Source organism: Vigna angularis, chromosome 5 (genome assembly GCF_016808095.1).
Source record: "Vigna angularis cultivar LongXiaoDou No.4 chromosome 5, ASM1680809v1, whole genome shotgun sequence".
NCBI lineage: Eukaryota > Viridiplantae > Streptophyta > Magnoliopsida > Fabales > Fabaceae > Vigna > Vigna angularis.
This window is the reverse complement of record NC_068974.1, coordinates 16,000,886-16,011,242: the sequence shown is the minus strand read 5'-3', so window position 1 is coordinate 16,011,242 and position 10,357 is coordinate 16,000,886.

Here is a 10,357-nt window from a genome sequence, read left to right as displayed (position 1 = left end):
GTTTGGAACGATTAAATTGCTTGATTTGGGTATGGAACTAGGAAGAATGCATGTGGGTGGAGATTATAAGCATTTTTGGATGATTTTTGTAAATCCGCAGAAATGTCGCTCAGCGGAAATTTCCCCTGAGCGCAATTTCTACAGAATGGTGTTTTGAGTTTGTTTTGCTTGCTGGTTCTCTGCACAGGTGGTGCTGAGGGGTTCTATTTGCCCTCAGCGGTGATAGGAAGGGTTTTAGGGAGTTGTTTGTGATTTACTAATGCTTAATGATGTTTCTTGTGGTTTTGTGAATTATGTTTGATTTAAGGATGACCTCCTCATCGGGCAAGAGAATCAAGACCTTGGGATCCAAGAGGAAGGAGAAGGAACCAAAGGGGCCCTATTCCAACAAGTTCCTTTCCCGCAAACATGAGCGCCATTTCAATAGTGTCCAAGATAGAAGGCTATTGATGGAAAGAAAGGCTGGGTGGATACCTGATTTTGCTCCACAGTTTGGACAATTGGAGAACAAAAATTGGGAGAGACTAGCCACTTATCCTACACTAGCTAACATAGCAGTGGTGAAAGAGTTCTATGTTAGCAAAATGATGAAGATGAAGTTTTGATGATATTTAAATCAAGTCAAGAACAACCAAGACTCATGAAGAATGATTTTTGAAGACTTGTAACTTTTGTAATAACTGTATGAACATAGGAAATTAGTGGTTTTATGTATGCATTCAAAAGTGATGTAAAAATAAACCAAGAAGCAAAAATTGTGTAGTGCTAATCGATTAACAGGGGTAAATAATCGATTATTCCAGAGAGCAATGGAAAAGCTCAGCACTGCATGCTAATCGATTAACAAGGGCTGTTAATCGATTAGCGCTAATCGATTAGCATGGGCTGTTAATCGATTAGCAAGGTGACCGTTTGAAAAACTAGCCGTTTTTGAGCTGTTGGACTATCCGTTGTTTTGTCTTTTAGTGACTAATCGATTAGCAACTTAAGATAATCGATTAACACAGTCAGAAAGGCTAAAAACGAAAAATGGAAGAGCCTTTGGATGAGTCTATAAATAGACTCTCATTTCCTCTCAAGGACTATAACTACTACTCTTCCCTTGTGCTCAAATACTCAGAAACTCTTGAGAATTGTGTGCTCTTGCTCAGCTAAGGAAACTCTGTCTGTAGAGTTGGTGAAATACTGCTATGGTGATAGAGGAATAGTTGGTTCATCCTTGGTGCGTCTAAGGAAGTGTTCGGAAGAGGAAGTCATCCTTCGTGAAGTATTCGGAGGAAGTGTTTCATCCTTTGTGAAGATTCAAAGGAGGTGTTTGTTTCATCTCTTGTGGTATCAAGAGAGGTGTTTTCTAAACTTTTACAAATTGTATCTTTGTGATTGTAGTTTGTAATTGTTTTGTGATTAGTGAATTGTTTATCTTGTTTTGAGATAAGCGACTGGACGTAGGATTGGTAAGATCCGAACCAGGATAAAATCATCTATGCAAATTTCTCTCATCCTTACTCTATTTTATTGTCTTTATTATTTGCTAAGTAAGTTTAATTGAGTAGAAATTTTTAAGGCACACGTTTTTAGTAAGAACCAATTCACCCCCCCCCCTCTTGGTTTGTTATTCCACGCTAACCATTCCACTGCAGCCGCTCTGACAATTGGTATCAGAGCTTGCTTTGATAGTCATTCAAATGGCAGGATCACATCAAACCTTTGCAGAGGGTGCTTCTATCAATAGACCACCACTATTCACAGGTGAAAATTACGCATTCTGGAAGGTTAGAATGCAAATTTTTATGGAATCTATTGATATAGATATTTGGGATGCTGTTGTATCTGGTCCTTTTGTTCCAATTAACAATATGCAGGAACCAAAGCCCCGTGACCAATGGACTGCTGAAGATAAGAAAAAATTTGGTAATGATGTAAAAGCTCGTAATATTATTTCATCTGCTTTAACTGTTGACGAGTTTTACAGGATTTCTATTTGTAAAACTGCACAAGAAATGTGGGAAGTACTTAGAGTAACCCATGAAGGTACAGATGATGTTAAGAGAGCTAGAAAGAATACCTTAATCCAGGAATACGAAATGTTCAGGATGAAGCAAGGGGAAACAATAGTAGATGTTCAGAAACGCTTCACCAACATCGTAAACCATCTTATTGGATTAGGTAAGTCTTTCGATACTGATGAGCTTAATATAAAAATTTTGAAATCTTTAGACAGGTCTTGGCAACCAAAAGTGACTGCAATTTCTGAGTCACAAAATCTCAACACAATGACCATGGCTGCATTATTTGGAAAGTTGAGAGAGCATGAACTTGACCTCGGAAGACTAGATGAAGAAGAAGAAAAAACTAAGAAAAAGACTCTAGCCTTCAAATCTGAGGTAGAAAAGAGCAAAAGCAAAATGGAAGATGAAGACTCAGAAGAAGATGAAAATTTGAGTTTACTAATCAAGAGGTTCAATAGGTTCATGAAATCAAAAGGCAAAGGGAGATTCAGAAACGAAAAGAGAGAAAATCAAGGATCTTCCTCAAACTATAGATGCTATGGTTGCGGAGAAAAGGGACATTTAAAAGCAGACTGCCCAAATCAAAAGAAGGGTGAAGAAAAGAAAGAAAAGAAGTTCTTCAAGAAAAAGAGAGCATACATCGCATGGGACGATGACAACGAATCAATTTCTGACTCGAGCAGTTCTGATGAAGAAGCAAACATATGTCTAATGGCGGATGACGACGACGCTGGAAGCCAAGTAAGTACATCTAACGATTCAGATAATTCTAGTCAATATGATAGTGAAACTGAATTGCATGATACTTATGCTGCTTTATTAGTAGAATCCGAAAAATTAGATATAGCTCATAAGAAATTGAAAAAGGATTTCAAAGAGTTAAAATTAAATTTTGAAAATATTCTTGAAGAAAATGAAAATTTGAAAATTACTTCTGAAAATTTCTCTAAAATTAATGATAATTTGAAAACTGAATTTACAAATTTGTCTGAAGAAAACAGAAGTTTGAAAAATAAATTTTTATATCAAGCAGAAGAAATCAAAAATTTAAAAAGTAAAGTTTTATATTATGAAAAAGAAAAATATGTTGCTAATAATGAATGTGAATCTTGCATAAAATTCAAATATTTTTCTGAAAATACAACCACTGAAGAATGTAGTAAAAATAATGAAAATAAGGTTGTTAAAAATAAGTATGTTCCTAAAAATAAACATAATCATAGAACCTGTAGAACTTGGGTAGAAAAAGGAACAACTTATAGGAACACAAATGTTGCATCATGCTTTTATTGTATGAAAAAGGGTCATACATCTAACAAATGTAAAATTAAGCATTATGGTGTTCCAAGTGGTAGATATGCTTGGGTTGTAAAATAATTTTAATCTTTTTAATCTAACCCAAAGGACCCATACAAAGTAGTTGGGTACCTAAATAGCTTGTTCTTTTTATGTTGTAGGAATTATCAAAACCAAGGAAGTATATGTGGTGTCTTGACAGTGGATGTTCAAAACACATGACCGGAGATAAAAAGAAATTTACAAGCTTCCGGAAAAAGGAACTAGGCTTTGTCACCTATGGAGACAACAACAAAGGAAAAATCCTTGGAATAGGAGATATTGGAAGTGAAGATACCTTGATGATCAAAGACGTGCTATATGTGGAAGGATTAAAGCACAACTTAATTAGCATTAGTCAATTATGCGATAAAGGATTCAAGGTAACCTTCGAACAAAATTCTTGCACTATTTATAAAAATGATTCTTCTGAAATTGCTTTGAAAGGAATTAGGCATAACAATATTTATTTGATTGATTTAGAAAATGCATCAAATAGGAATATTTCATGTTTAGTTGTAAAAGAAGAAAATCCATGGCTATGGCATAAAAGAGCTGCACATATTCATATGCAACAATTGAATAAACTCATTTCTAAAGACTTAGTAATTGGTCTACCAAACCTAAAATATGTGAAAAATAAATTGTGTGATGCATGTCAAAAGGGAAAACAAGTGAAATCATCTTTTCATTCGAAAAATGTTGTTTCTAGTTTAAAACCCTTAGAACTTTTGCACACGGATTTATTTGGTCCCTCTAGGATAAAAAGTTTTGGAGGAAATTATTATGCTTTAGTTATTGTAGATGATTATTCAAGATATACTTGGACTTTGTTTCTTACTCTTAAAACTGAAGCTTTCAAAGAATTTAAAAAGTTTGCAAATTTAGTTCAAAATGAAAAGGATTTGAAAATAAAGGCTATTAGAAGTGATCATGGAGGTGAATTTCAAAATGAATCTTTTGAAACTTTTTGTGAAGAATATGACATTTCTCATAATTTTTCTGCACCTAGAACTCCTCAACAAAATGGAGTTGTAGAAAGAAAGAATAGATCCTTAGAGGAACTTGCTAGAACTATGTTAAATGAATATAGTGTTCCTAAACAATTTTGGGCTGATGTTGTGAGTACTGCATGTTATGTACTGAATAGAATGCTTATTAGGCCAATTTTGAAATGTACTCCTTATGAACTTTTTAAAGGAAGAAAACCAAATGTTTCACATTTAAGAATTTTTGGATGCAAATGCTTTGTCTTAAATAATGGAAAACAAAATTTAGGAAAATTTGATTCCAAATCCGATGAAGCTATTTTTCTAGGATATTCTCTAACTAGCAAAGCTTATAGAGTTTTTAATCGGAAAGTACTTGAAATAGAAGAATCTGTGCATGTTGTCTTTGATGAAATTGTGGACCTTGAGGTAAAACCTCTTGAGTCAGATGAATCAGATGCAGGTGAAAATGAAGACTTGCAAAAGACAACAAATGAAGAGAAAATGAACAGTCCTCAAGATGATGAAGATCTAAACAAAATATAGCAACAACCTAGAGGATTATCATTGGACAACATCATTGGTGACATATCAAAAGGGGTAAACACTAGAAGAAATTTAGTTAATTTTTGTATGAATGTAGCTTTCATGTTGCAGATAGAACCTAAGAACATTAAGGAAGCTCTTCAAGATGAACAATGGTGTATTGCGATGCAAGAAGAACTCAACCAGTTTGAAAGAAATCAAGTTGGGGAATTGATTCCTAGAGAAAATACTCATCAAGTAATTGGAACAAAATGGGTATTCAGAAACAAACTGGATGAAGATGGAAACATCACCAAGAATAAAGCTAGGCTTGTGGCTCAAGGATATAGTCAAGAAGAAGGTATAGATTATGATGAGACATATGCTCCAGTTGCCAGGTTAGAGGCAATACGCCTACTTCTTGCTTATGCATCTATAATGAAATTTAAATTATTTCAAATGGATGTTAAAAGTGCATTTCTAAATGGTTTTATAAAAGAAGATGTGTATGTTGAACAACCACCCGGTTTTGAAGATTTTAAATTTCCAAATCACATCTATAAATTAAAGAAAGCACTTTATGGTTTAAAACAAGCACCTAGATCTTGGTATAAAAGACTTAGCAATTTTCTTTTGGAAAAAGATTTTAATAGAGGAAAAGTTGATTCCACTTTGTTTATTAAAAGAGTCAGAAAACATATTTTGATTATTCAAGTATATGTTGATGATATTATTTTTGGATCAACTAATAAATCTCTTTGTGAGGAATTTGCTAAGACTATGCAGGGTGAATTTGAAATGTCTATGATGGGAGAATTAACATTCTTCCTCGGTCTTCAAATTAAGCAAATGAAAGAAGGTACGTTCATTTCTCAAACTAAGTATTGTAGAGAAATTCTTAAGAAGTTTGAAATGGACAAAGCAAAGGAAGCATCTACACCTATGGGAACCTCTTGCTATCTTGACAAAGATGAATCAGGAAAAGAGGTAAATCAAACTAAATATAGATGCATGATAGGTTCTTTGTTATATCTTACTGCTAGTAGACCGGATATTATGCAGAGTGTTTGTGTGTGTGCTAGGTATCAATCTAGTCCTAGAGAATCTCACCTTACAGCAGTTAAAAGAATATTGAAATATCTTAAGGGAACTGCATCCTTTGGTTTATGGTATCCATCAGGAACGAAACCTAGTCTTGTAGGTTTTTCAGATGCTGATTATGGAGGTTGTAAGATCGATAGAAAGAGCACTAGTGGAACATGTCATCTTCTAGGTAGTTCCTTAGTTTCTTGGAACTCTAAGAAACAAGCCTGTGTAGCTTTATCAACCACTGAGGCTGAATATATTGCTGCTGGAAATTGTTGTGCGCAAATTTTATGGATGAAACAGCAATTAGAAGATTATGACATTCATTTAGACCATATTCCACTTAAGTGTGATAATACAAGTGCAATAAATCTTACAAAGAATCCCATAATGCATTCTAGAACCAAGCACATTGAGATTAGGCATCATTTTCTTAGAGATCATGTACAAAAAGGAGATTGTGAAATAGAATATATTGATACACAACATCAATTAGCTGATATTTTCACCAAAGCATTGCCTAAGGATAGATTCTATGAGCTTAGAAGAGATTTAGGAATATTAAAAATATCTTAAAAATGGAAATAGGTGAAATTTGCTGATTTTCGGAAATCAGCGTCAGTTAATCGATTAGTCAGTGCCACTAATCGATTAGCGCTAATCGATTAGCACACCCTGTTAATCGATTAGCAAGCGTTACAGGCAGTAAATTCTGCAAAAACTAGCCGTTGTAACGGCTATAAACGGCTCTTTTCTGATTTTTGAACGTTGGGGAGTGATTTTTCACCCTATTTAAACCCCTATCATCCCTCATTTTACCCACTCACATTACCCATCACTCTACAACTCAAATTCTCTTCATTTCTTCACTCAAAAACACCATTCCCTTGCTGTAAAATTTTTTTTTTCCATGGCTGAACCTTCAAGAAGGAGAAGAAGAAGAAGTTATGCATCGGAAAGCAATCCTCCCGCACGTGGTCCAAATATTTATGGGTGGCTTTCAGATGAAGGAAGGCATGCAGAATATCTAGAAAGGTGGAAAGAACGGAAGGTTCTTCGTCAAAAATTTGCTGATCTAAATTGGTTTACTGTAAATCAATTTCAATTTTCTCAGAAATTGGTTGAGCAAGGCGTCCAGCATCTCTTGCAACTTCGAGGGCATTACTATCCAGATTTGGTAAGAGTCTTTTACTATAATCTGAAGGTCCAAAATGGTATTGTTTCCACTCGTGTTAAGGGAGTAGATATTATTCTTGATGATGACATTTGGACAAATGTCGCTCATCTTCCTATCCTAGCAAATAATCTGCATGTGTCAAATGACTTTGGTGATTTCAACAAAATTGTGGCCTATCGCTCTTTCATGCGTAATCCTCAACAACCGCTACCTAATAGGAGATATCTTCTAGTAGGCCATCTTAGAATGGAGGAAAGAGTGCTTCATTATCTTCTTGTGTGGTTACTTTGTCCAAGAGGTTCAAACTTGGCACAATGCCTTGAAACAGATTTGATGCTCATGTCTGCTATTACCCAAAATTTAAAAATCAATTGGGCAAGTCTCATCTCGGATACTATCGTACGTGCAAAGAGGTATGACCGAGCTCATCTTCCATATCCTCTCCTTATTTCCTTAATCTGTATCTATAAAGGAGTTGATGTTACGGGAGAAAGATTTCTGTCCGTCTTACCCACTCATCAAATTGAGGAATCCGCCCTACATCAAATGGGTTTTATTCGACAAGGCAATATGTTTGTCCGTGCTGAAGGTGATAATGCCCAAGATGCTGAGGAATCAGATGAAGAAGATGAAGCTATTCCTATGCCACATCCAACCAATGTTGCTGGACCATCCCATCCTCCACAAGAATATAGTCTAGAAAGTATATCTAGACAAATTGAAGCAATGGCCTTTATGCAACAAACTAGGATGGATGACATGATGGCTTATCACAATCGTCGCTATGATGAAATTAATACTCACCTCAAGGAAATCGATGATAAGCTAGCCAAACTCTATGTTCCCGATAGTGATAATGAGTCTTAGGCACTTTATGCTTCTATGCTTCTTGTAGTGTGTGTGCTCTATATTTTACTCCTTTGTATGCTTGCCTTTTTAAATTCAATAAAATATGTTGTTTTTCCTTAATATTTCTATGCATATGTTCTTTTATTAAGGGGGAGTATAATTTCTAATAAGTTTAGGGGAGCAATTATACATCACTTTTTAATAATGATCAAAAAGGGGGAGAAATATTTAAAGCCTTAAACTTATTTCTAAGTTCACTAACAATTGTCTCTTCCTTAAGTTGTGTTTTAAATACAAATTATTATCAAAAGCTTTAAACCTCAAGAAGGTTTTGATCATCATCAAAAAGGGGGAGATTGTTAGCAAAATGATGAAGATGAAGTTTTGATGATATCTAAATCAAGTCAAGAACAACCAAGACTCATGAAGAATGATTTTTGAAGACTTGTAACTTTTGTAATAACTGTATGAACATAGGAAATTAGTGGTTTTATGTATGCATTCAAAAGTGATGTAAAAATAAACCAAGAAGCAAAAACTGTGCAGTGCTAATCGATTAACAGGGGTAAATAATCGATTATTCCAGAGAGCAATGGAAAAGCTCAGCACTGCATGCTAATCGATTAACAAGGGTTGTTAATCGATTAGCGCTAATCGATTAGCATGGGCTGTTAATCGATTAGCAAGGTGACCGTTTGAAAAACTAGCCGTTTTTGAGTTGTTAGACTATCCGTTGTTTTGTCTTTTAGTGACTAATCGATTAGCAACTTAAGATAATCGATTAACACAGTCAGAAAGGCTAAAAACGAAAAATGGAAGAGCCTTTGGATGAGTCTATAAATAGACTCTCATTTCCTCTCAAGGACTATAACTACTACTCTTCCCTTGTGCTCAAATACTCAGAAACTCTTGAGAATTGTGTGCTCTTGCTCAGCTAAGGAAACTCTGTCTGTAGAGTTGGTGAAATACTGCTACGGTGATAGAGGAATAGCTGGTTCATCCTTGGTGCGTCTAAGGAAGTGTTCGGAAGAGGAAGTCATCCTTCGTGAAGTATTCGGAGGAAGTGTTTCATCCTTTGTGAAGATTCAAAGGAGGTGTTTGTTTCATCTCTTGTGGCATCAAGAGAGGTATTTTCTAAACTTTTACAAATTGTATCTTTGTGATTGTAGTTTGTAATTGTTTTGTGATTAGTGAATTGTTTATCTTGTTTTGAGATAAGCGACTGGACGTAGGATTGGTAAGATCCGAACCAGGATAAAATCATCTGTGCAAATTTCTCTCATCCTTACTTTATTTTATTGTCTTTATTATTTGCTAAGTAAGTTTAATTGAGTAGAAATTTTTAAGGCACACGTTTTTAGTAAGAACCAATTCACCCCCCTCCTTGGTTTGTTATTCCACGCTAACCATTCCGCTGCAGCCGCTCTGACATTCTACACCAATGCAAGGCGGTTGGGTGATTATCCCACTCAGGACTATATGAGCTATGTTAGAGGACACAGCATTCGTTATCACCCTGATTCTATTAACAGGTTTCTAAATACAGAATGGGTTGGTGAGCAGTGCCAGTTTGCTTTGAACATGGAAGAAGAAGCAGACTTTGATGATGTGGAGAGCATGCTAAGTGTGCCTGGAGGGCACTTTCAGAGAAATAGGAATGATGCAGTTGAGCATATCAGGAGAGCTGATCTGACTCCTTTAGCAAAGTACTAGATGACGTTTTCTCATGCCAACATCCAGCCTTGCTCACATGTCTCTGATATTACTGTCAACAGGGCGTTGTTTCTATATTGTGTGCTTAGAGGGATGAGCATTAACATTAGCCAGGTCATGGCCAATGAGATACAGGTGTGTGCTAATACTATGAACAACAAGGCACCTTTGGGGAATCCTTCTATGATTACACACCTCTGTGAGCTAGCTGGAGTGAATATTTCTACACCGCCATTTGAGAGGCCTAGGAAGGCAATTGATGAGGCCTATTATAGACAGTATTGTGGCGGAGATGAGGCAGCTCAACCAGTACCACCACACCAGCCTCCTAGAAGGAGGAGACCACCATAGGCACCTACACAACCTCATGAGGCAGAGCCATTTCAGATGACATATATATATATATATATATATATATATATATATATATATATGTGTGTGTGTGTGTGTGTGTGTGTGTGTGTGTGTCTTTTATGGATGCTAGGATGCAGTCCCTTCACAGAGGACAGGTGGCCACAACAGAGATGATCATTGGGATGTATGATACACCCCAGGACATTGGTGGACTATGGATGAATTTAACAATGTGGTGGCATGGCCAGAGGAGCAAGCTCAGGGTAGTGGAGCTAGAGCAGTTGAAGCTTCAGCTATGGATCACTAGTACAAAAATAGTG